Below are 26,701 nucleotides of genomic sequence, written 5' to 3'. Positions count from 1 at the left end.
AATAGAACAGTGCTATGTATATATATGTGTGGTTGTGCTCACTTACAGTAAATGTGGAAATAGGGGAGACCTGAAAGGGATAAACGAAGTCAAAATGAATCACAGAGGAGATAAGTGGTGAAAACGGGTAAACAGAAAACTGCACTTCTGTGGGAAAACATGGAGGAACAAAACCACAAGCAGGAGAGGAAACAGCCAAATCTAAACAATGAATCTCAGCAGCAAGCTGCCACGAATGTGAATATTAAAGAACAGAGTGTTCGCAGAAGACATACGTCACTGCTGAGGATCAAATATGCGAGCGCTGCTTTCCCGCTTGCACCCCAGTACCTACACTGAAAGCCCGGCCTCTTCTGTCCACCTTATTTGTTCAGTAGTGGACTTCATACGACTGATTCAGTTCTCATTAAACTGATTTACTGGGCACACTGGCTCTGCTCAGCTTCAGTTTATTCCTACTTTGTTTAAAATTCGGGAAGTGCTGGGGGAGGGGACAGGACACTAATGGCCGTTCTCGTGCGAGTGGAGTGGTAGCTGATTTATTGCAAAGGTTATAAAGGAAAAGTATTAAGTGTGTTCCATTCTGCTTGGCAAAGCCATCCTGCACAATGTCCAACAAAACCCTGAGAGTGCTGTTTTGTACAAAAAAAAAAAAAGGAAAAAAAAAAAGGGAGGAGGGGTATGTGTGTGTGTGGAGGGGGGACGCTCCACCAAAGATGTGCTCTTCTTCTTTTGAGCATTAATTAAGACTGTAAATCACAGGCAACATGAAACAACTGTATTCGACGGAACGTGGACAGTTCTGGAGTTCTGCTGTGCTTGTGTGATCAGTTCGAATACCTACACTGAAACGCTAATGGGAGAGCGAACATCAAAGAGAAATTTTGGCATGAAGAAGCGGTCTGCAGGACCATTACATGGATAAAGTTGTAAAATAGACTCCTCCGTGCAAACTGGGAAGGGAGGTGGAATGAAAGCTTGAAAGGTTTATAGGAACTCAGACTTCTTTTCCTTTCATGCACAAAGTCAGTCCCACGTTAATTTGGTCTCATCTTGAAATAGGCTTGTATATTTGTGTCCTGAATAAAAAGGGGGAAAGGAAGGTAACAGCGAACAGTGTTCTTGGATTATGAAAAATTCACTTACTAGTCTTGAAAATTAATTTTCCTTTTCAGATAAATAGTTGAGGGAGATCTTTTGGCACATCATAAGGAATGGTGGGTTGCATTCCCAGATTTATAGAATTTAAAGCCTCAATTTGTTATGATCAGGTAGTTTTATCTTCTGCAAAACATCAGTTAGAGAAACTCACCCAGTAATTCCTGCACAAATCTCACGTCCTCTGAATGTGGTAGAATTTGTTTTTAGAAAGTCATCTAATCTTGATATAAAGTTATTAAGTAATGCAGAACCACCCACACTCATGTCTTCACTTTGTTATTGCTTTTTAAAATAAAACTTTATCTTTAAAATTCCACTCTTTTTCTCCATGACTTCATCTAGTTTCAGTTTCTTGCTAATGTGTCTGTAGTGGACTTTACCAGAATTGCTCCAGTGTAGTTGAGATGCTGGTTTGACTCACTGTAGAATATGGTCCATTTGTTCCTCATTTTACCTTGGTGTAAAGCTACTGGATGCAAGTAACATCTTGATGAAAAATGGCCTGTCCTTAATAGTTAATTCACAAGTAACTTGTTTCCCAGCACAACATATTTTCATAATTATAAGTAGACTTCAGTCCAACAACTTGTCCGGGATTCCTCAAAGTGTTGTTGGTTTGCCAAGTGTGGTTTGAGATGTAATTCATAATGTGGGGGATTCCAGAAGGGCTGATGAGGTTAATTTTCCTTTTTGTAGAGTATTACATCGTAACAGAGATGTTCTCATTTAAATACATAAGATGTACAGGGAAAAAAAAGTCTAAAGAATAACTTTGAAAAAAATTCTGGAATTATTTATATTTCTTATATACATGTAGGATTCAGGAGTCCTCATTGTGGCAGTAGTCCCCTTACTTACCATAAAGCTGCTTCTTCCACAGACTTTGAGAATTTTCTGGCATCAAAGGATAACCATTTGGTGTCAAGATACTATACTGAAGAATATTCAGTAGCATAGATACATTATTGCTATATTTAAAAAAATAGTATAAAAGTTTTTGCAATAAGTGGGGAAAAGGAATTTGTTCTATTACAGGAATGTGCATGCTAAAGAATTTATGGACAGGAATGAGAATTCAAGTGCCTTAAACCAAAGGTAAGGTTCAGAGTAATTGGACTTGTCATAACTTGCAGAATGAGCCAATTTATCTGTATGCTACTTATGTTGTCAAGGCAAGTACTTGATGTAAAGCACAGTGTGTCCACTGCTTTGCCACTGTACTCATACTTCAGAACAGTACCTTTCCTTTCTTCAATGATGAAAAAAATATATTAACTGGCCTTCTATTGCATTTAAGGTAGCATCTTTTTTCTGACTTGGAAACCAGAATTTTGGTGGTTTGGCATGCAGTGCCGTTCAGATGTTTGTGAACAGGAATTAAATGCATACTGTTTGCTAGGAAGAGCTGAATTGTAGCCTAGTCAAGTGTTGGAAAAGGCTTTCACGTGCATGTAAGGCTTACACTTGTGTGTCCAGATGTAAATATTTTAAAGGGTGCACATTCTTAAACTGTACCTATGCTGGAAAAAAATAGCCTTGTCAAAAAGGCTGAGATAGCAGTAGCCACCTCTGTTATTTCCCTGCTGCTAGCTCTCTACTGAAAAGGAAGATAAAACATAAAGAAACCCTATGTTAATAATTAAGAGAATTTTATTATTTTTTTACAAAAACTTATATAAAAGGCACATTCTCAGCTTGCCTAACTTGGTATATCACCACTGATTTCCACGGATTTAAACCAGTGATTTTAAATCCAGCATTCAGCTGCTAGGGGCATCACATACAGCCACCATGCAGAAATGTACTTTTATTACTCAGTTTTCTTTCTGGCAATGCTGTGGCTGGTTTGGGTTGGCTGTGGCTAAATATGTGGTCTTGGGAAAAACATATTTAAAACCTTACGACTCGTAATGTTTGGCAGATGCAAAGGATGTATCCCAGCTCTTTAAAACAAGCATACCATAGCCTCTGTTCACTGGTTGCCCGGGTGTATGTATTCCTGTCAGTTCTTGGATCATCCAGGAGGAATACCCATCCGTAGCCCAGGGGCTTGTGTCAATTCACAGATACTTCCTATGCACAGGAACCAAGGAAAACATTTCTGAATGAGAGGTGATAAGGAGGAGCAAGAACCAAGGAAAGTGCTGGGGTTTCCGTTTCGTGTTGATTTCTGCTCACCATGCAGTGCAGTGCTGGGAAATACACTCCATGCAAATGAAGTGGACAGGATTGCTAATCAAGTGGAAAACACTGGCCAGTGCCATGTAAATGTGGGGCTTTCTGTCCATACCGGCCGAATCTGGGCCAGCAGAGCGTTTGTTACCAGTGTTGCCCGAGTTTGAGTCAGCTCTTTCAGACCTCCTTTTACTGACTACGGAGAAAAGCAAACAACATTTGCCACAAACTTACCTGACTCTTTCAGCCATCCACAACTGAGAATTTTACATTTAGCCCGATGAAGCCAACACCTAGCACTAGTCTTTGAAATGTATATAAGCTGCCTGATGATGTGGGTGGATGCACACTGGACATGTCAAAAGGTGATGGAGATTTCATTCTAGGGTTCTCCGTGTTCCCCAAGGAAAAAATACCTTTAACTATCCATCTCTGAGCCTCTGGGATGGTGAAGTCCTAGGTGCTAGGAGTCTGTCTTGCTGACCAGTGGGGATAGTTGATAGCAGTTTTGGTTGGGGTGGTTGCTAGCAGCTCTGGTTGGGTTGGGATATTGCTAGTAGTCTTGGTTGGAAGGATGCTGGTAGTTTTAGCCTTGTCTGATGTTTTAGCCTTTTCGCTATTTATTTAACTATTTAGCTTTTTAGTCTTTTGGACAATTCCTGGATGCAGTTCGGGAGTTAGTCACAGGGCAGGTGTTCCTAATAGGAAAGGATGCAGCACCACAGTAGATGCTAAGAGGACACCAACCTTCTGGGCCAGTTGTCTGCAGTGCCACAAAGTCATTGCAGCCACATGTAACTCACCAGCATCGCTGTAGCCTGTGCATCTCTGTGCTGTGCTTTTTAAATGATGGCGATAGCCTTTCCTGCCTCAGGGTTGTCAACGAGCCTAAAATAAAGCTTGTAGGAAGTTTCCCAGCCAGGGTGGTTTACAGCCAGAGCAGTTCTCTGATCCACTTCACACGCAGCTGTACAAATGCATGTCTTTACTGCTGGGGAAAATGGGGTGGAGGAAGGTAGAGGTGTCCGCAGGTAGAAAGAGGGGGCTGGCAGTAACTGCTCGACCTGGCGTTGCTGCCAGAAACTTGTTCTGCAGATGCCCCCCCCATCAGCCTCACCTGCCAATCCACCACCGTTTGCATGGCTCAGTGTGCTGGCTTCAGGGAGCCCCAGAACAAAGCCCGCCTTAGCAAACTCAGCCCTTACTCAGATAAAACTCCCTCCCACTCCTGCCCCGGGGAGTTTTGCATGACGGAGGATTACAAGATGTGGGGCTGTCAACGAACCCATCGGTGAGGAGGGAGAGGCACCCCCAGATGGAGGTGCCTTGGGTGAACGCAGGGAAGGAGAAGATCTTAGCAGGCTTTGAAGATGTGAGCAGGCAAGCGGTGCCATTTGAGTTTCATAAATTGCCCATATTCCCACCCACTCGGCCCCGAGGTCCCGCGGGTGAGGAGTTGCTGAGAGCTGGCAGCGCTGCTGCTAAGCCCAGGCTCAGCCCCTGCGTCTGCTCCGTGTTTGGGGATCCCCAGATGCTTTTTCCCCCCTCCTTTCCTGCTGTGGCAGGCATACTGCATCATGCCTTCAGTTTCTCTGATTCTGCGATTACTCATTGTTATTTTGTGTTAGCAAAGCAGGCAGGTATCGCAGTCCCTTCCTCTACACACACCCTCGTCAGCGTGCCCCGCAGTTTCTGTTCCCTTGCATAAGCAGCAAAGCAGTAACTTTAGGGCCGGTGAATTCAGCCTCGTTTCGTCAGCTGGAGGGTGACTAGTTAAAAGCTAACTAGCAGTCTCACACCCAGCGCCTGACAGGAACAGTCTTGGAAGACTATTAAGAAAATAAAAATTCCCTGCTCTGCCATATAATGGAAATGAGTATACTTCAACAGCCATCCGCTCTAATCTGTTAGCCAGCCCTTAGCAGCTTACCAAGCCTGTATTTAACCTATTTCCCTAATGGCAATTAAGAAATGTTTTCATTTCCCAGGGAGAGGATTGCCAATGAAATCCCCCCTCTCCCCCCCTATCCCCATCCTGTGGCTTGCGCTCGCCCTCCTCTTCCCCACACCCCGGCTCCTTCTTCCTTAGCCCAAGGCATCCAAAGCATTCCCTGTGTGTTTGGGTAGCATGCAGCGAGGAAGAAATGATTAAGCAGCTGAATGTTTGAAATCCAGCTAAATGCACCGATTATTATCTGCTTAGGGCTTTCTTATCTTGAACTCTGTGGTGCTTAATGGCAGGCCCATTGTTTTCAGCTCAAAGGTATTAATGAAGGAATCAGGGCAGCAGGCTGATGTCATAGGTGGCTGAAAGGTGACTTGCTGCACTGATTTCTCTTACTCCACCCCTTCCTAAGGCCCTTCCAAGTAGTTCACTGGACGGGTTAGTATTTTTAGAGTGGGGGAAAAAAAAAGTCAGGTTGCATGTGTGTGTCTGGTAAAGGGATTGCGGAGGCTCCTAAATATCCTGCTTAAAAGATGTACTCTTAGCTTCTGCTCTACTTTCCCACTTCATAAAGACCTGGGGTTGCTTGTCTGGGTCTCAGTGTGAAAGCGGTCGGCCCTTGTTCACACCTGCCAGCGACACTGGCTGCTAGACTGCATTTTATATTCTGACCTATCCTGAAGGTGAGGCTTTTAGTGTTTTGTTTTTTTTTTTCAATTTGAAGAAAGAGCTGTGAGTAAGTAGCTGCTACCAAGAGTTGCTTCTTGAGGTGGGCACAGCTCCCAAGGTGATAGAGAATTTAAGAAAGTGTTTCTATAATTATCACTTGTAATTTTAACCACATTTGTGAGTTAAATTACTTTTTTAAAAAAGAATACATATTTATTAAATGCAAAGTGGTATATGTTGCATGAAGGGAGACACTTCTCTCTGGGGTGGGATGCTGTCAGTGTATTAGGTTTTCCATTACGTGTCACAGGCTGTGAAAGAGGTGAAGATTGAAAGTAGAATAGATTTCATTGTGGTGGTGTTTTAATCATTCCTTGTCGCTTCTGTAACCCTTTATGTGATAGATGTAATCTGCCATTCCCTTCTTTTTTAACATAGACTTGAAAAACATGCTGCTCTCTTTGACTTAAAGCATAAGAATTCATAGCACTTCTCTGTCCTGGAGAGCTTGGCATCATGCTGCCTACAGAAATGGTCAACATAAATAAATTTTCATATGCTATTTATTATGGGTTTTTATTTATTTGTTTATTTCTTATTATTATTCACAGCTAAGAGTTTTGCCAGAAACCGATTTGTGGAGCTTTTATGGAACATTAAAAAAAATATATGCTTTTAAGCAGTGTTGTCATAAGGTAGCAAATAAAGAGTTCTTATGCGCATACAAATACAAAAGGGCCACAGGCAAGAATAAAAAATAATGCACTTTTTTTGCATTTTAATGAGACAGTCTTTTTATGTAATATGTAGTATAATCTGAGTCTTTGTGACTACAGGTAGAATTAATTTCTTTGCCGGCATGTGGTTACTAAGTTAGTACTTCTGTTTTACCTATACAAATTAATGAAGAGTCTGCTCCTTTTTGTTATTTTTTTATTGGTTTTGCATATTTTTCTCCATTTCGGTTTAGTTAGGGACTGTTGACCACATACTCGCTTTCACTGGTCACTGGAGTGTTTTGTGCCCTTTGAAGGAGCTGTCTAAATAGTTCACTTGCAAAGACTAGATAGCAGAAGAGAAAGCAGGAAAAGAGTGGCACTGGACACCAATACATGCATCGAAGTGAGCTGCTGCCTTGATAAATATGATTTGCTTTGGAAATACTCTCTTCAAATTTGTTCTTTTATTTCTTTTTTTTTTTTCCTATCATAAGAAAAAAAAAACAACACTATATACCAATAGATTTCCTTTTTTTCATCCTACTCACTTGCTCAGTTTTTTGTTTTTTGTTTTTTTTTTTTTTTTTTTGGTTGGTTTGGTTTGGTTTGATTTGCCATTGAAAATAAAATCTGCCAGTATGCTGAATTTAAAAAGAAAACTAAATGCAGAACTTTCTAAAAATGTTAACTGAGGTGTGCCAAAAGTGTTGAATAAACTGACCAGCACTTCCAGTCCCCTCCGTCCCTCTCATTTAGGCCTGCAGTTTCTTTAGGTTCAGCAATAAAAACCCATTGAAATGTGAGATTAGCAAACTGAGGCAATCAGGCTGAGATGATTAGGGAAGACAACTATTCTTTTCTTCAGATGACCAAAAGTCATCTTGTTCAGAGTTCCTTATCTTCGAGCTGCTATTTCACAACTGTTTCTTTCTCAGTTTGAATTTCCTGTAAAAAATCTAAGAGTGCTTTACCTCGTATGTAAGTTTGTGCATGTATACCATCAGCATTTGTCATGAGCAGTGGGGTCTCTTTCCCCTAAAAATATGTTGAGATTTTTTTGAGGAAAAAGTGCGTGTTTATTTCTTCAGCAGTTTAGCAGATTATGTGTCAGGCCCAGGGTGAAATTTTGTTTGCTGAACTTATCTTAAACCTAAGAAGGGGAGGAAGGTTCCGTTTAAAGGTCAAAGTGTTTGAGGGTTTGAATTCGGCATTTTTTTTACCTTTAAAGTTTTCTCTTACTCCACCCAGATCTCAGACTTCAGAAGCTTTTCAAATGCCTTACACGTGTTCATCTTGTACTGAAATATTTGGTCGAAGCCCAGAATAGTTAAATATCCATGTATCTGTTATTATCACCCACTGCACAAAACATCTCTCTGGGAAGAAATTCAGTGTTTGAGGTTAGGGGAGAATGGTGGAGCTGACAAAATTCAGATGCTAATGATAATTAATTTATATAGTGGCAAAGATAGGTGCTCTGCCAGGTGCTTTACAGGCAGATAAGATCTGGTTTCTACTTCAGTGAGTTTACAGTCTGAGGCCCTGGTTTTGCAAATAGTTATGCACATGAGTTATGCCACTGAGCGCAGTGACACTACTCATGCATGTGGAGTTACTCACCTGTAGTGTGCGTATCTGTATACAGTTTCAACTACATTAGCTTTGCAATTGATTTCACTGTGAGTCAGTAATTGTTCAGTGTGATAATTGACGTTGTTTAGTAAGCTCTGCCAGTCAGAGGCTGAAAGAAAATACAGGAGACACTTTTCCTTAGAGGAATTGATAATTGTCTGAGGTTTTTCTGGGAGATTTTTTAGTATGCAATCTGTGTTAGCACTTCTAAGTCACGCTGCCTTAAATTGTGTCTATTTGCTTACCAATCACACCAGAGAAAAAAGCATGTGATAATTGGAAGGGAAAAGTGTTATTCCCCTTCCTCATTTGTCGTGATGCTGATGTAAGGCCCCATTAAGAGTGTTTCCAGTGAAATTACTTTCAAGTCTGGGAAAATTTAATCAGCAAAGGCCTTGGTAGCTGTAAATTTGTGGCAGCAGTCCCTAATTCATCTTGTAATTCTATGACAGGCTCTGAATTGCCCGTATTTGGCCAGGGATCACCTCAGTGGACAGTTAATGAAAGAGTAGAGGGAACTTGAAGGTCAGTCGCATTGAATTCTTCTTTCTTCCTGGATGCATCTTTTTTTATTGCAACCTATTTTTGTCTAATTTATTAAACAGTGCCTTTCTTGTTTCCTGCAAATCGTTTCCCTCTTCACTTATCTGCCTTTTTTCCTTGAAGTACTTATAAAATATCCCATTTTGGAAGTCTCAGAACAGATGTTTCTGTTGCTATTACTAGACAGAATTACACTTTAGCCAATTTATATTTCTTCTCTGAGTGTAGATGTGAGAATAAAACTCCAATAGATGCCACAACCAGGTATGTTTTTGAGAGTGGAGTTTGTACATTGAAATGTAAATCTGATCTCAGTACAATGAAAGGTTAGCTATTGGCTCAAGATCTGTAGTGCCCCAGTAAAGCTCAGAATAATGAATCTCAACTTCAGAAAACTGTGAGATTCTAATCAAAATCACACCAGAAAACACAATTGGGTCTGCTGGATTCACACTGGCAAGCAGATAAGTTGAAATAACTTTTGCTTATTGAAACACTACAGTAAGTGGGTATTGACCTAGCAAAACACAGGATTTTCTTGTGACATATATAGCATAACAGATATGTTGAAAATGTACTAGGAAGAAGAAAACACAAAGAAAGGGAAATGGAATAGTGGTCTTTTTCTCATCCTTCCTCTGTCTTATTTGGTCTTTAATAACTTAAGTGCTCATTACCACTATCTTCTCTTTTACAGGATCTCTTGTTTCTTTGGAGAATAGCAGCCTCACCTCTTGTTTTATCTCATTCGCTCTCCCTCAGATACCCTTGTGTCTTAATCTTCTCTCTTTCACCACATGCTCCACTCCTTTTGCTTTTCTTTTCCTCCTTCATTTAAGCTTCCATTCCAAATACAGTTGTCTTCCCACCTCAGAGTCCCCTTCCCTTGTTCAGTCTTTGTAAGAAAAAAAAATATTGTCGGGCTCACCATGACTTAGCAGTTCAAGGTCAAGTGTCTTGAGTGTCCACTCTGGCATCAGAGGGAAAGGAAATGTTGGTAGATGAAGTCTACTAGCTTCAGTTGGTAGATGAAGTGGAGGATTTCCAGCACCAGAGCTCTTAGCATCCTTTCAGTCACAACAAGATATACTTCCTCTGAGAAGGAAGCTTTTAGGATGCTTCATTTACTGTTAAATTAAACCTACAAACTGGGGAGAAGCAGAAGATAGGGAAAGTGGGTAGAGAAGTCCACTTCCTTCCTGGTACGTGAAGAAAAAAAAAAAAAAAGATTTAGAGGTGAGTTTAATTTTCAAAGTAAATTTAATTTAATCCAGCCATAAGAATTACCTGCATTTTTATGGCTGTCATCTAGCCAATGACACCCTTACTGTAAATACAATACAGTACAGTCATATTTGTAAATTTAGGATTTCGCATGACTTTTTAATAGGCTTCTGAATTGCAAATCCATTTGACCAGCTCTGATGCAGCAGTGGTCATTAGCTGCCATGCCTGGTACTTTGTGTGTCCTGGTGTCAGGCTGTGGGACCTTTTCTCTTCCTTGAGGACCCTGGAGATGACCAGAGTCATACAGCACTGACCCATTGAAGGGACAGTCTCAGCAGAAGGCTACACATCACCAGGGTAGCCAACTGCCTGCTGAACCAGAGCAGGGATCGGTGTGACCCCTGGGCAGCCTGTCCTCCTTCATCTGCACCACCAGAGGAGGAAGCCCTGCTGTCTGGGGCTGCTCTCCATCTCTGCCGCCCAGCCGTGCCGAGGAGCCCACCGCAGCAGCTGCAGCGACAGCACGGTGCGTCCCTCATGGACAGTGTGTGACTGTGGCCACTGCTTGTCATTTACCAGCACCAGGGGATTTCCAGCTTCAGCACTTTTGCAGATCACAAGTGCAGTATGGGAAGCAAGACGATGCGTTTTAACTCGGTCATGCTGTTGCTTCTGTGCAAACAGTGGGTTTTTTGCCCATATCGAAGCCTTTCAGAATGACTGGGTCTCTGTAGAGTAGCTGTGGCCGCAGGTAGGAAGGATGCACTGCTTTTGAATCATGTGTGAAATCCTCACACCATGAGGTACTGAATAGGGTCGGAGCAAACTGCAGTGGCCAACACAATCGCAGGCAGACCCTGTGGAACAAAAGTGGTTGTTGTCCTGGCCCAAGTGCATGGGGGAGCAGGCAGCCTGGCCTTTCACAGTTGTAGCAATCACAATTTTCTACAAGTGGTTCACCTCCAACATCTTTACAAGAAGTCACCCTGAGAAAGCTGATGGCAGTGAGCAGGATTATTTTGCATCTTGATTTGGCATATTTCTGTGTAAATCAATAAGTGGATGTATCTGTAATGCTGGAGTTGGCAATAACTGCCAAGTAATGAACTTGCTTGAAGGAGGACCTGGAAAATCTCGTGTGTGTTTGTTTGTACAAGGCTATTGTTAATTTGATATAATTGGATGTCAAGCTTCAAAAACATCATATGTGTTTATAAAGTGCTCTTATTAATGATGTAAAAAAAAACATCTAGTAACAACACAAGAAGCTTCTCATTGAGAGAGGAGAAAAACATTAGTGCCTTTCCTGACAGGGCTTCTTGTCACCAGGGATTCCTCTGTGGAACGCTAATCAAGCCCATTCAGAAAGGCCTTAATTAATTTAATTAAAATCTGTCAGATCAAACTGATTAGCCTGACATTCAGCCTGGGAGGAGGGAGGCCAGTCCTTGTGTTGGACGGGTACTGAGGTGGGCTTGCTTTCTGCCATCAGAGGCATGCAGTCGCTGCAGTGGCTAGAGTGGCCTTTCCTGGTCGCTGGAGTCAACGTGGTGGCTCCCCAGACCAGCCATCCCCTTCCTCTTCATCCGAAAATGCTTTACACCCTCACAGCCCTGCTAGGTCAGGAGGGGATGGCAGGTACCTCACTCTGAGTGTACTGTGTGGCCTTTCCTACCCTTTCAAAACAGTTTTCATCTCTTGCCCATCGTCTTAATCGTTGCCCATGGCCACCGCCACCTGACAGGACAGAGACCAAGGCCATGTCACACGTGCTCCTGATGTAGCTGCTGATATTGGCTGCTTGGAGAGCTGCTTTTCAGGCTGAAAAAGCAGCGCAAGTGGCCTCGGAGAGCAAGAGGGCTGCGTGGAGATCTCAAGGCTCTGGGGGTCAAACTCCACTTGGGGCATCATGGGAGGGAAAGGTGATTTCTGTCACCTGCAATTGCAGTGGAACATTTAATACAGCCAAGAGGGTAAAGGACAAGTAGGGTCAGTCCACGTATGTGAGAATGTGTATATCTTTTGCCATCTCGTAGACTGGAAGGGTTTTACAGAGATCTGAGCTAGGTGGAAGTAAGCAAGATGAATGGTCAATATTTCTTTCACTGTGGCAATCCCAGGCAGAAGCCTGCCTGATGGCAATAAGGCAAAATGTTTCAAACACTTCCTGGTTTTGTTCAAAATGAAAATGTCAAGACAGCTAGCAATTGAACAAACTGTTAATGCATTTTTGGGTGCGTTTTTAGAACGTTTCGCTTTGAGGATATCTCAGGTTTTACTGGGCTGGCAATTATTCTTCTGTCCCTTAGCATCCAGCTATTCGTGCCATGTGTCTGGGAGACAGGATGGGAGCTGCCATAGGCAGGCAGGTGAGATTGCTTTCACTCTGTTGCAGAGCCCACTGTGTTTCTTGGCATTTCAGAAAAGGTTGGGTGTGAATATATATTATCATATCTGAACTTTCTAAAGAACAGCGCGATCACATGAGACATCTTCCTCTCAAAGATTAAACTGAGGTGGAAACTGAGAAATTGCACCCTCTAATATCTGGCTGTGCTCATCCAAAATATGAGGAACCTCCTCAACCATGTAGGCTTAATCCTACAGCTGCTAATAATGATGTGTGGTTTCTATGGCAAACATCAGGACAGCCAATGCAATCTGTGTCTCTATCCCTTTTCCCTTTCCACTTCCCCTACCCCACACATGTACTTACGGACTATTTCTCATCTTCAAAGCCTTCTTTATAAACACTTTTATCCATCGTTAGAGTGGGATGGATCCATCAAAAGGATAATGCTCAGGTTTTTAGGCCACAATCCTGCAGGCGCTTAGGCATGTGTTTTAGCTTTACATACTGTAATTCAGGCTTTCGTACAACCATTCACAGTGCATTAAGTTAAGCATATGTGTAAGTCCTTGCAAGTTAGGAATTGCAGAGATTAAATAGCATTCCTGTTTGTTAGAAATCAAACGGTAGATGAAAAGTGTCGCCAGCTACACAATCACAGCAGTTCCTGAAGAAAGTGCCACGGCAGCTGACATGAAAGAGTTGCCAATAAAAGACCTTCTGGTAACCCATAAGGGCTTGGTCTTTGCTTTTATGAGAAGGTTCCTTCTCCTGGCACAATGATAAAGGACCAGTTCCTCCAAAGGGTGGAAGGCACCTGGGGCATCCTGTCCCAGTCATGTAGGGACATGCATACCAAAAGTGTCTTTCTAGTGTTCAGCAGCATGTGGCCCATTTTAGTACCTGGGCTCAACCAAACATTTTTGCAAGTGAAGTTACAGAGATGCATTGTTGGCCAAACTGGAATGTATCTTTTATTTGCAGATATTTTTCCTGACTTGTAGCTTCCCAATTTTTTATGGCCTTGTCAGCTGAACTGATACTGATATCCTTGAAACAGGCAAGGTAGCTTTAGTTTGAACAGTGAACCTGCAGTAAAAAGAGTATCTTTGGTCAGTTTAGGATCTTATCATTGGTGAAGCATGGTTTATTGAATGATTCAGGGTCGTAAGGGTAGGGCAGGCAAATGCAAATGTATTTGTCTTTTCTGAAATAATGTTTTGCCTACTCTGCTAAGCCTACACTAGTGTGTAGACACATTTTCCCTTGCCTCTGTGGGCTTTTTTGATCCTGGTTTTGTAATTATCTCTGTGTCGCCCCAGTGATGAGACTTTTTTTCAAGGAAAATGTATAATACTGTGTTTGCATGTTCTCTGTTGATGATGACTAATTTCCAGCAGGTTCTTCCTAGTGGAGTACCTATCGTACCTTTCTTCTTGCTTTTTACCATGGTGCCCCTTCCCTGGCATGTCCCCAGGTTCCCCATTAGTTTTGTCTTAAGATAATATGAAACTGAATTCTGTTCCAGTGTACTCATTAAATTGGATCCTATTCTAAATTTCATTTTATACTTAATCATCAGGTGCCTAATTTGAAAACTTTAAGATTCTGGTCATGTAACTGAGAGTGATTGGTTGGCTCAGCACGTTGCTATAATGTAACTTGGATAGTCTATGTCCATAAGTGGGCAAGGAGAAGGACTTTTTGAAGAGATAATTCTTAGCAGGATTTTATAAAATTTGTCTCTTCCTGTAAAACAACTGTACTAACTGTTCTATTTGAATCAAAGTGATTATGATTTTTTCTTCTTCTTTTTCTTTCAGCTGTTAGCCTAATATCTGGGAGGAAATAACACATTATTGATCTATTTTTCCCTCCTGGCTCTTAGGTCACAGTTTAGGCCCTAGTTCAGCAAAGTACTTAAGAAGAGGCTTATCTTTAAGCACATGTTCAAGTCTCAGCAGAGTAAATGAGAATTAAGCAAATACTTAAGTACTTTACTGAATAGGGATAGAATTAAGCATGTAGTTCAATGTTTCGCTGAATCAGGGCCTTAAAATTAAAAATTAATCTTATTTGTGCTGCAAAGATTGGAAAGCTAGGCACTAGATTGGGATCTTGCATTAATATAAACCGGGAACAGGGTAGCACCAACTGTCACAAGAGGAAGGGTGTATAGGTGTACAAATGGGGTAAAGCAAATGGGGTAAAGCTGATGGTGTTCAAATAGTGGATAGGTCATAGGAGAGGGGCACATTCAGTTCCCAGATTTGTTTTAGACTAACCTAATGAAGTTTGACCATCCTGGTGAGCCCTGGCATGCATAAAAAGCTCTATAACATTAATAACTGCTGTCCTAAGTCTAAAGTGGAAGGAGAAGGGGCTTAATCTTTGTCTTGTGAAGTGAAGGTAATGCCACCTCCCTTTGTCCCTTTGCATCTTTTTTCTCTATCTGATTGCAGACTCTTGGAGCTGAAGTTTCTTTCCATGTGTTTATGTGATGTCTGGCCCAGTGCTCTTGCTTTGGGTTTCTAGATTACTTTTGTAATAAAAGCCCATGATAGCCAATCTTGTGCTTTGTGCTTGACAAAAAAAAAAAAAAAATGCATCTGATATGATGGGGTATCACTACAGCTAAAGTTTTTGTCAAGACTGAAGTTAATATAAAATAATGTCAGTACTAAGTAGTTTTTTGACTAGCATGAGTAATTAGTGAGACTGAAAAAAAAAAAAAAGATTGGAACAAGTGTGCTAACTTTCCATTATTTTTTAGGAAGGTATCTGCTGTATTTTTCAGCAGGTATAGTTGAGCTGATTGTAGCTGAATATATGGGAATGATAGTTCTTTTCTATGAACTGCCTGTAGGGATGGTTTTTACATATGCAAAACTCTTGTATGATTTTTTGGTGCCTATGAATTCCTTCTGAGCATTTTTTGGTACCAGCAATAAACACTGGAGGTGTATAAGCAAAGCACTTGACAGTCATCATTTCTGCAGACGTGGAGCTTATGCCCAAGCCTGGCTCAATGTGCATCATGGTGTTCTGGGTTGTGACAGTCAGCATTATTGTTCAGCAATGCTTGGAGAAGACCGACTAACCCAAGTGCCCATCCTGAGCTAGACTTCATTTAGGAATATGTGAACAAGTATGCATAGCGAGTGTAACACGATCGGCATGGGTGCTAGCTAATGGTTAACTGTCTCTGTTGAACCTGTGCTCCTTAAACAAACACTGTGAGTGTGGGATGAGCTGTCTTATTTCTGCAGACAGAAGCATAGTGCAGGTTGGGAGGCTAACGCTTTCTTCTTAAAGAGTAGAGGACAGCAGGAGGGCTTTCACTGTCTGCTCAAACAGGGAAGGGAAGGAAGGCATCACGTTACTAGAGCTGCTATTTTCAAGTAAAGATGGGAGGGATGAGGGTACTGGGATCTCTGAATATGTCCTGAAGTTCATAGGGTGGCTGACCTCAACTCAGCTGTTGGCTTGCTTTTTTAACTGACTGTTGTCTGAACAGGTGCTTGGCGCAGTATAAAGCTTCTCAAGATAGCTGGCGTAACTTTGCTTTCACGCCTTGAGACAGAGGAGAGAGATGGGCAAGATCATGCTTTACATAGGATGTTACTGTGTGGAGATACTCTGTATGGTGAATGAAGGGGCAAGATAGTGCTGAAACTTTGGGCTTTCTGTACAAGGCAAAAACCTAATAGATCAGGTGAGTCAAAACTCTGGGGATCTTGCTTATATGCTGGGGGCTGTGAAAACTTTGTGGAAATTGCTTGTCATAAGGCATGTGGGATAATAGTTTTGTTTTCTGAACTTACAACGAGGCAAAAATGTACGTTTTATGTATAGGAGAGACCTCTCACCCAAGTGCAGTTTTTGCAGTGATAGCATCACATTGTCAGCTTGATTAATCACTGTGGTTTAAAAGTGGGGTGCATTAATATCTCTAGTCTGAACAGTTCTTCAACTGTTAGAGTTTCTGCTCCTAGATCAGCTGTAATTCTCTCAGTTTTTAAATGACAAGCACCATTTCCATCTATACATCTGAAGTAAGAAAAGCTGTATCTGGTTTATCATATGCAAACTCCTAAAGGCAGAAGCCCAAAGCTGAATATGGGAAGCTCCAAAAGAACATCCAGAGCAAAATCAGTACGTTTCGGTCTTTCAGTTATGATCAGAATAAGATTGTATTTCAGCTTTTTGACCATGGCTAGTAGGAGACATATTAAGTACTTCAGAAATGGTCTCTCTCTGATTATTTTTTCTGACTAACTTTTCTTCCCTTGATGAGTTAAGTGACCTCGCTGTCCAGACAATGGGATTGTTAGCTTTGAATAATAACTGTGTAGCATCTACTGATACAGTAAAAGCCTCTGTTCAGAACCAAAGTTTAGTTTGATTAATATAAGGTATTTTTATTGATGAGATGAAAACTATTTGTTAAAATATTGTTGGGCACTCAATTCCTTCTTCATTTAGGTTGTCCTTGTGCTGGTGTAAGTACACTTATGTCAATGAAATTCAGTGTGACTTAGAGTATTAAATGTATGAGAGGAAACAAAACAATGGAATAATACTAAAATAACTCTCTCTTTTATTTTTCTGTTGGTTTTTAACAGTATGCTTCGTTTGACTTTGCTTGCACAAAGTCTCTGTCAATTCAGCTAACAGCTAAAAGTGTCACTTCATAGTTAACGTGTCATGAAAGCCTCCAGAGTATATAATGATTATTTTTAAAATCTTTCATTCACAAAATAAAATCTGTAGCTGTAAATCTTTTCTTATTGAGTCTGTTAAAATGATTATCAAAGAACAAAACCTTGTTTTGTAGCCGGAAGTTATTTCTTAAAATCATTTCTTTCTTGACAGACTTTCTCATGTGTGAGTATGGTAAAATATGATAACTGAATTGTTTTATAATGGAGAATGAAGTAAACATATATTTTAAACAGATCAGTGGAGTATTGACAAGTCTGAACCACGTGTGATTTTGTTTTGTAAATTTTCCAATGACTCGTTGTAGGCAAAAACAAACAAACAAAAAAAAACATTTGGACCATTTCTATGAATTATTATGTTAACTCAGTTTAGGACACAGAAAAGTTAAGATTATAAAACAAAAATTTTGAAGTGAATCTGAAATTAGTAATCTGGAATGAAAGACTGGTTTTGGACTCGATGTTTGTTAAACAAAAATGCATTTGCTATTCTGCTGGGAAATTCCTCTTTTAAGCATAGCAAAGTTATAAATATGTATTGCCCTAATACTTCTTTGGATTAAAGTAATAAAATCTGAAATCACTTTATGAATCCAAGTTTCAGGGTTTTCTTGTTTTGTTTCACTAACATCCATTTTATGGGAACTTTATGAGTTCCAGTGCACCTTCCAAATATTTACAGTGCTGTGGTTGGATGGAAAGTTCAGCCCGAATCTTTAACCTCCTCGTGTTGGTTCTAAAGACTGTCTGGAGTCCAAAGGTTACGAACTGCTTGTAAACTATCTCCAGAATAAAAGCCTATGTGCGAGGACATCGGTGCTGGTATTGTGTTCTCTATTCTTTTCGTAATTTCCATTTTCTCCCCAGCCTGCCCCCCTGGATTCTTAATGGTGTGAATTGCTTCAGTCTATGGCATTCAGGGAGGCTATGCTAATCGGTGTCAACTGAAAGCCTGCCCTGAGGCTTTTCAGAGATGTTAATTCAGTTAGTACTACAAAACCAAAAAAAAAAAAAAAAAAAAAAGAGGGAGACAGGGAGACATAGTTCTAAATTGTCTGCTCCTGAGGCACAGATATTAAAAACCTGGATTCAGCAAGCCCTTTAAGTGAGTACACAACTTTAATGGTACTGATTTAACAGAAGTACTTTCTGCAACGTTAATCAACACATGCAAACAGGAGGTAACGGATGTAATTTGTTAGCAGCATTTTTTTTCCTCTGTTGGGTCTGGCAACACAAAGATTACAATTTGCATTCACAATACTGTCTACAAGATCACTGTAGTGACTACTGGAGGCAATGGGAACCAAAAATAAGCTTTACTTAGCTCTGCAAGGATCTGCATGCTAAATCAAGTAAGACCATTTATGTTTTAGACATGGGGTGGCAGGACACTGCCAACAGGTACTTGTTTCCCAAAGCAGACCTGGACCCTTGTGGTAGGTGCCTGGGGGAGAATCATCAGGCTTGAGTTAGGAGCCAGCATGCTCAGCCAGAAACACCACGACTTCAGTTCAGCAGTACAATTTGTGTGGTTTTGCAAAGTGGGGGATAGGGATGTGCTAACCCCCACCCTTCTGCCCAAATAAGTTGAATTGCCTGTCTGTCCTTCGGATTATCCTTTGAGGAGCCAGGCTCTGGCTCTCAGGCAGAAGCACAAAATGGTAGACTTCCTCAGTGTTATTAAAAAAAATTGGTTCTAAATGTACATTTCTGCCTAAAGCCCTTTTCCAAAGAAATACTTATGCCAGAGACAGGGAGGTCGCTTAACAGCTTTCCACAGGCACAGTATGTATTTTACTCACAACTGTGATAAATTACCTCTGTTGTAGTTCATTAGAGAAAATTTCAGCAGGGAAATGCAATTTCTCCTCAACGTAACAAATAGGACTTACCTCCTTTGGCTGGTTGTTTTTCAGAGGTGAGGTTTAGTTAAACGGATCTGATGAATCTGAAATCTTTAAAAAATATTTTTCCCTGTATCAGCATGTGTTTTGTAGTTAGTTACAGAGTATGTAGAATCAGTGGTTCATCAAAGTGATCAAAAGTCCAATGAAGGCAACTAAAGTGAGTCTTTAAACTCTGAATTGATCCTCACTGATCAACTTAAACTCATTGCTTTATTCAACAGAAATAATATTATGTTGGTAAAACAGGTTTATCAAAAACATTTTTGTATCAAAATTTTTAATGTGTTGATGGCATATGCCTCATGGGTGTACTCTTAAATACCCTTAGAGGCCAATAGTGATCTTAATGATAAATCCTTTCACAAGGCTTTGGATGTTCTTAACTTTTCACAAGATAATCCCAAATTTAGTGTGTTAAATATTTTCAAGAAATAGGCCTGCTGACTTTAATCTGCAGGTCTGTTTTGTACAGCATGCAATTTCCAGGTACTCAGTATCTCCTGTGTCATATAACCCATATTGTTTGCCCAGCTATCTAATCTTGCGGCAGGTGAGAAGCTGCAATTTGTGGGACCTCTTATCAAAATACAGAAAACTGATGCGGAAAAAATGGTGATTAAGTCATGTTTGGCCCGTACAGTCTCAATTCTACTTTGAAAAATAGGATGTAATGATTGAATAATGCCCGAGGGGTACATGAAAGCTATTTAAAAAGTGCCGGGGCTGTGTAGGGTGAAGCGAGCCCTGCCGAGGACAAGCCCACAGGGCATCAGCGCTGCTGGTTCTTCAAGGGGCCGAGTGTCCCCCCGAGCTTGCCCGTATCTGTTTGTCCAGTGATGCAAGAGTTTGCTAATTAAACAGTTCGCAGCAGTGTTTGGGGCAGAACCTGTGGACATTTAACCAATTGAACAATTTATTGCTGTAATTGAAGGGGTTAGCTGGTGTTTATTAACTAGCCTTCCTGTCACGTTCGAATCACTGGACTAACCCTTGGTCCCTTACTTTTGTTTTTAAGCGCTCCACTGGTATCGCTGGTGTTTGGGTCGTTGGTGTTGTTGGCTGCTGCTGCAAGGCCAGAATTTTACTTAACCCTGTTTTGTGATTTCAGCAACATTATCTGGCTTTTTTTTTCCCTTTCAGGAAAGTGTGGTATTACAAATGACACGCTGTCCCTTTAGAACAAAAAAAGAGGTTTTGTCTTAGAAAACAAAAATGGAATAGTTAAGACGTTTCAGCCAACCACTTCTAGCTCGAAAATGGATGTTAGCCTTTGTAGTCTCAGTGTAGTGCTGGTTTATTTTCCTTTTACGATCATGGTCACCTCTGCTGTCTCCATCATCATTAAAGTAGGTTCGGGGCTAGGATAAAGGCGTTACTGCCGTGGCGTGCAGCAGGGCTTCTGTCAAACCTCTGAGGCACGCGCAGTGTTGGACACAAATCTGTTCAGGGGAACAATGAGCCCTGATGGTGATAACAGGCTGCTTCTCCCCCTTGCCCATGACAGCTTCTATAACTAGAACTAATTGGCCGTTCCTAAAGTGCAATTAGCAGGGATATTAATCTAGGCCTGACAGGTGTGAAAATGTGTTTCTTTTGAGTCCATTCAAAAGACACCCTGTCTCATCAACCATAGGGGGAGCCTGGAGCAATTGTGTCTATAAACTTGCAAGGCTTTCATTTGTGGGAACTGAACAGCCCGCTTTTATTAATCGCATTTGAATCAGAGACATGAACACAACAAAAATGGATGGGAGGAAGTTTAGTGAATATTGACATAATGCTGGGTATCAGTTCCATCGTTGGTAAAGGAAATGCTTGCTTCCGCCTTCGTTTGGGGAGGAGGAGAAAAGGGAAGGTATTTGAAGAAAATGTATTTACATTAGAAAGATAGGTATGAATTACTTTGAATTCAGAGGGTCGTGTTTTTTATTTTTTTTTTCCCCAGTTCACTTCTAGTGATTTCTGGTGCAGTTAGATAATCTCAGTTTTTAATGTTTGCTCCTTTTTGCATTTAGTTGTTCTTCATCCCACTAGCCACAGCACATAACAGTGACCTTAATCCAAAGCTGGCATTTGTAGGCTCATCAGCAGTGCAAATATTAAATAGTACTAATGTAACAATTTGATATGGAGCTTCAGGACTTACCCGAGGAACTTGGGCCAGATGCATCACTACTAGTTCAGCTTTTTTACGGCTGGTGAAAATAGGCACAGCTCAGTGGAGCTGCACTGATTTTTAGTGGTCCAAAGATCCTGAATTCCAGCAGACATGCTGTGGGATGCTGAAAGGGTTCCAGCTGAATCTGCAAGCAGCTGCTTGTGCTAGTGGGCTTCAGGCTTGGAACTAGACAAGGAAATTTGTATTTCCTGTTTTAATTAAAAGGGACGTTCACAATGTAAGACTGAAAGACTAAGCCTACCCCAAAGACATGCATCTGTTTTACATAAAATAGATGTATTATGAGAGTGAGAAATTGCTTGAAGATGGTCTCGATATTGAAAATAATGTGTTTGTGTGCATGCACTTGCATTTATCCTGCACAGTCAGCTAAAATTTTCTCCAAAGGTGGAAAACTGTTTTGTTTTATTATTTATGGTATGCTCTGAAAAATGTATTCATGATACCTTACTGGGTTATTCTAGTTTTTCCTTTGGAAGTACCTGAACATCTACACCACTGTGATATTTCTTTGAAGTATCTCAGAACATTTTCTAGAAAAGATGAGTGCAGAGGCAGTCTCCCTGGCCCCTCCGGTCATCTTACCAACGCTGGGATCTCTTGCCCCACTGTGGTTACAGAAGAGCACCACTCAGACTGAAGGGCTTGCCAGAACTTGCTCAGGTCAGTTTTGTTCTTGTGTGAAAATCTTTAGCTGAAATATCTCTCTTCTTTCCTTGCTGTTTACTCCATGACTTATTTATAGAGCGCAACCATATCCTTTCCCAACCTTGGCGAAGCCAGAAAGCAAGAAAGATCATGCTTGCATTGCATAATGGAACAAGGTTCAAGGGCCTTCAGGAGTATGAACAGCAATTGAGGTAGCCTTAGAAACAGTATAAGTGTGTCCCTGGACTTAACTACATATGCCTTCCTGAGCAGTAAGGCTTATTAACTTAGCTGCTAGTATCTTGATGTAGCCATGCCTCTCATGGAACTACGCTCTTCCACAGTCAGCGTGCTCTTTGGCAGAACGTGCTGCATGGTGTAGACATCTCCTTTTGCAATATTTTCTAAGAAAGTCTCCGTATTGACTAACTTTATACCATTGAAATCAATCTTGATTCAGTGTGGATGAGTAGCATTGGAAATGATTCCCTCCTTCTGGAGCAATATCAAGGCCTGTCATTCCTTTGGAACTCATTGCCTTTCTGTCAAGACATCTGAACTTTCCAGGTGATTTATAGGTTTGGTATTCAATTCTTGATTTAGTAGGGCAAGGCAGTCCTTTTCTTGATAGTGCAAAACATACAAGAGGAAGGAGGGTCTTGTGATTAAGACACAGGGCTGTGAATCAGGATGTGTGGGTTCAGGTTCTGTCTCTGCTCTTGGCTTTCAGTGAAACCTTGGGGAAGTCATTTAATCTCTTCCTCTTACGCAAAATCTTTGACGCTTTCTGTCTTTTCTATGGAGCTGGTAGATGCTTTCCAGCAGCTGTGCATTTGTATGGTTCCCAGAGGGGCAGGTCGGTCGATCACTGGCTGGTAGTGAAGCAAGGCAGCCTTGTCTTCCTGCATCTGGGGATGAGGGGTCACACGTGAGAGTTCTGGGTCTGTTCTTACAATGGAGAGCATGATCCCGTGCCCAGGTCTGCCTCTTCAATCTCCCCTCTCAGTTTTCCTCCCTTCCAACACCTCATTTTCTTCCCCATCCCTTCACTACCACCCAGAAGTGGCCAGAACAAGCAGGGCTTGTTTTTTCCTCCTTGTCTTCAGAGCCAAAATATATCAGTCTTCTATGAACTAGATGGGGCAACAAGATTGCTCAAATCGATGTCAATCGAGTACAAGTTGCACAGTTTCCCAAGTTGGTGACTATAATTACTGGAATTATCCCAAGCTAGATTTGTTATAGCTGGAAATAGGAGTGTGTGCAGCGTTTGTGCCATGGTTAATGGTGGAAGGGGTAAGTCCTAGTGCTTCACCTTTTTGCCCTTTTTATAGAAAAAGGGTGCACAGTAAAGATGCTTGTTCATATTTTTAACCTCAAATGTCTGGACAGTTACCTTCTTTATACTTCAGTTATATTTTCATTCATATTCAGAGTTTTCATTAGTGAATTATTTTTTCAGCTACACAGAATAATGCTAAATATTTGTATTCAGATGCTTCTACAAATCTAAACTGTAACAAAGCAGTAAAACCTGCCTTTGCCCAAGAGCAGTTGCACTCTGGCTCTTGATACCTGAGCAGGAAAAAAAAAACAGTGATTAAAATAATGGTTAAATAAGCATTAATGTGGTATTGATAGAAAGCTGCAGCCCTTTGCTGTGTGACTGGTCAGAAACCAGAGAATGAATAATAGCCACCAGTGTCCCACGTTTGAAAAGCCAGAGGAAATGGCAGCAAGAAAAGGCAAATGAAGATGGATGAAACCCCAAAAGGGTGAAGGGAGACGTCGCCCATGCTGGGCGAGGATGGGCAGCTGACTCCTGGGTCACCTCGGCCGCTGCTTTTCGGGGCAGTGTTTGGGAGCAGTGCTTCCTGGCTGTGACCGCCGCGCAGCACTTACACAAGCTGTGCGTGGGTCAGCCGGAGGTCATGGCGAGTTAACTCAACACCTCCAGAGAGGAGAAAGCTCCTGGGGATAAACTGCCCTACTATCACCGTCGACACAGCACCGGAAAGATTCGCAGATGGTTCATTTGCCCATTGCCTTTGTCCTAAAATAAGTTTTCTTAGCATAATTTGTATTGTGAACTAGTAACTCTCCACTCGCTAAATAAAGCAGGCTCCGAGCATCAGTTCCTCCAGGCTGGTGTTCCTCCTGGCACTTCTCACTACCTGTGCTGTGTCAGGGCCAGTCTGGTCCCCATTGCCATACTGGGGTTCAGGTGATGGTGTCGGGTCAGAGCAGCAGCATTCATGCACACTTGGGTGCCCCACAGCACCCTCCATGTGTGTTGGGTCACTCCTAAAACAAGGCCACCTCCTTTTGCCATGGCTCTCGCTGTCCATGGCTTTCACCCAAGGGAACAGGCAGCCCTTACACCTCTGCGTGTATGTTCAAGCTGCTAATATTAATTAATCAAGGGTGATGTCAGGAGTGGATGGGCTGAATGTGAAGGTGGGAAGTGTTTGCTTATCAAATGCTAAGTACGTTCAGCAAACTGTGTCCAGTTCCATAACTCTCATACTGTAAATCAGGAGTGCAGCAGTGCAGCAGCTGTATTTAAATCACTGTGTTTTGAAAAAAAAAAAAAAAAAAAAAAAAAAGATGAAAATAAATGGCACAAATAGTGCAGGAGTCTGTTTCTTATCTATTCGTATACACAAATGAGAAAACAGTGTATTTTATGTTGCTCCCACATTCTTCTTTCCAAGAGCATTTACAGAGCCAGTAAGTTCACCAGTAAGCGTGAATGCAGACAGCCCCTCTCATTGTGCACTCGGGCAGCATGTGAGAATTTGAAGTCTTTTTTCCGAATATCCACACAGATTATGAACAAAAGTTTGGAATAGGTAATGTGCAGAGGCAGAGGGACTGAACTCTGCAAAACCTCTGCAGGTTGCAGGCTGCTCTGGTCTTGTCCATAAAAGAATTTAGTAGGCATATATTTTATGTACGTGGGTACATCAGTAGATACGTAAAAATACACGTATCTGTTTTCAATAAAAGTATTCCGTGATCTAAACCTCTTCCAGATAACATCTTAAAAATCTTAGGCCTCACATATTCTTGAACAGGCTTGTTCAGGGAAACGAAAGAGGGTGCTTGACAAGATTATGGTGTTGCTTCTATACATTTCCTTTATTCTTGTGGCTAAAAGGAAATTACAATGTGTTGTTAAGTCAAAGCGTGGTCTGTGGAGCTGAACCAAAAAAACTTTAAATGGACTAAAATTTCCCTTCTGATAAAAGGGAAAACTACACAGCAGAGAGACAGGATATCTTTAATTTAAATAGTGGGTTTAGGTATATTAATTTGAGTTCAAAGCATCTTTCAAAGGGTATGATGCCCACATTTTTAATTTTACCTAATACTGAGCATCTGGTGTGGACTGGTTTGTGGTACTGAGAGCAAAAGGAAATACATTACTCATAGATGAAAGGAGTGAGGGGGAATCACTGTCCTGACTAAAAATAGCCTTTTTTTCCACCAGTTAATATCAGCTGGAGGTTTGATTAAATAGTAATTGTCTAGAAAAAGACAATAATTGAGTGCGACTGTTTCCTTTCAGGGGCCAGGCCCAGGTGGTGAAAGTTAAGTATTGTCCTTCAGATAAGGTCCTGAAAGCAGTTTTCCTGGATGTCCACCGAGCCCTTCTGTAAAATGTCCTTTCTGGGTGCTGAGCTGCAGACAGACAAAGTCCAGGCCTATTCACGGGGCAGCAGCGGCTCTCAGGGATGCAGCGCCGGAGGATTTTATGGCCGCGTTGCAGATAGGAGCTGGCTCACCTCTTTGGCTGGAACTCTAACCCAGAGGCGCAGAGATCACAGGAGACAAATGGCTTGAATTAAGAAATGGAGTTGACATCTATAAAAGTCAGAGCACGTCTAGTAGGCAACATGTGTAATAGGACTATAACATTATATCTAATAGGGGTATTGGAAGGCTGTCTAAAAATGCAGCTTCCGTTCAGATCTGCACATTCAAAACCAAAATATCCTGGATTAATGCTTTTGTCTTCCATTCCTTGATCAGAGTCTTTTCCTAAAAACTGGTCTCTATACTGGTAACAACCACTCTTGGCTTTATTTGCATTCATAATGAGGGCACATGTATTTCTGGGTAAGTTAACAATACATTCCTCTAGATTTCTGCAAGGTTATTCTCTCTGAGTGACCTTTTTATGCTCTGTGACATTAATACTCATCGCTTGTCCGGGACTTTACGCATCATAAATATCCGAGCATTATTTCGTTAACCTTTGCAGGGGTCCACTAGACCAGAGAGCCATGAGGCAGAGCCAGGCAGGAAACGCTTTCTCTGCCTTGTGAAAGTTTTCAAAAGGCTACATATTCTGAGTAGAATGGCCTCAAAACTTTGGGGAGTTTTTCAAGGAGAAGTGGGGGAGGAAAGAGCGTGGGAGACCAACCGTTCTGCTGCAAAATAGCCAGAGCGCTCCCCTGGGAAGGGACAAGCATCGTTTCAGGCCTTTGTTCTGCTTGTTGCAGATTGGGGACTTGAACCTTACGCCTCCACATGCTGAATCAGGACCATAACTGCTTGGCCAGAGCCAGGCCAGCTCTGCTGGGTGGCCTGGGGACAAGTGTCACCGCAGGAAGCAGTGGTGGCCAGGGCCTGCTAGTGGAGCAGCCCTCAAAAATCTGGCCGGCCATGGCTGAGCCCCTCTCTTCCCAGGACTCCAGGTTGGCAGCCTCGCTGCAGGGGATGCTGAGCTCTTGTCCCAGCCTGAATTGCTGCTCCTCTGAACAGCAGCATGCACATCCTGACGAGAAACTTTGGTTCCGGCTGTTCGAGGTTT

The 26,701-nt window shown here is 41.7% G+C and overlaps 1 protein-coding gene across 3 annotated transcripts in view; it reads left to right on the top strand.

The window, feature by feature from the left end:
- PRDM1 (PR/SET domain 1) overlaps nt 1–26,701 on the top strand; it is a 111,098-nt gene that overhangs the window by 40,401 nt on the left and 43,996 nt on the right. The window contains exon 1 of one of the 3 annotated variants that reach the window (XM_038177115.2): nt 15,866–16,136. The exons of the other annotated variants lie outside the window; for them this stretch is intronic. The gene's annotated coding sequence lies outside the window, so the exon portion shown is untranslated. Of the gene's footprint in view, nt 1–15,865; nt 16,137–26,701 lie in introns of those variants that run through there. 3 annotated transcript variants of the gene reach the window in all.

Source organism: Anas platyrhynchos, chromosome 3 (assembly GCF_047663525.1).
Source record: "Anas platyrhynchos isolate ZD024472 breed Pekin duck chromosome 3, IASCAAS_PekinDuck_T2T, whole genome shotgun sequence".
NCBI lineage: Eukaryota > Metazoa > Chordata > Aves > Anseriformes > Anatidae > Anas > Anas platyrhynchos.
The sequence above is the reverse complement of the archived record's forward strand: the minus strand, read 5'-3'. Positions and strand labels throughout refer to the sequence as shown.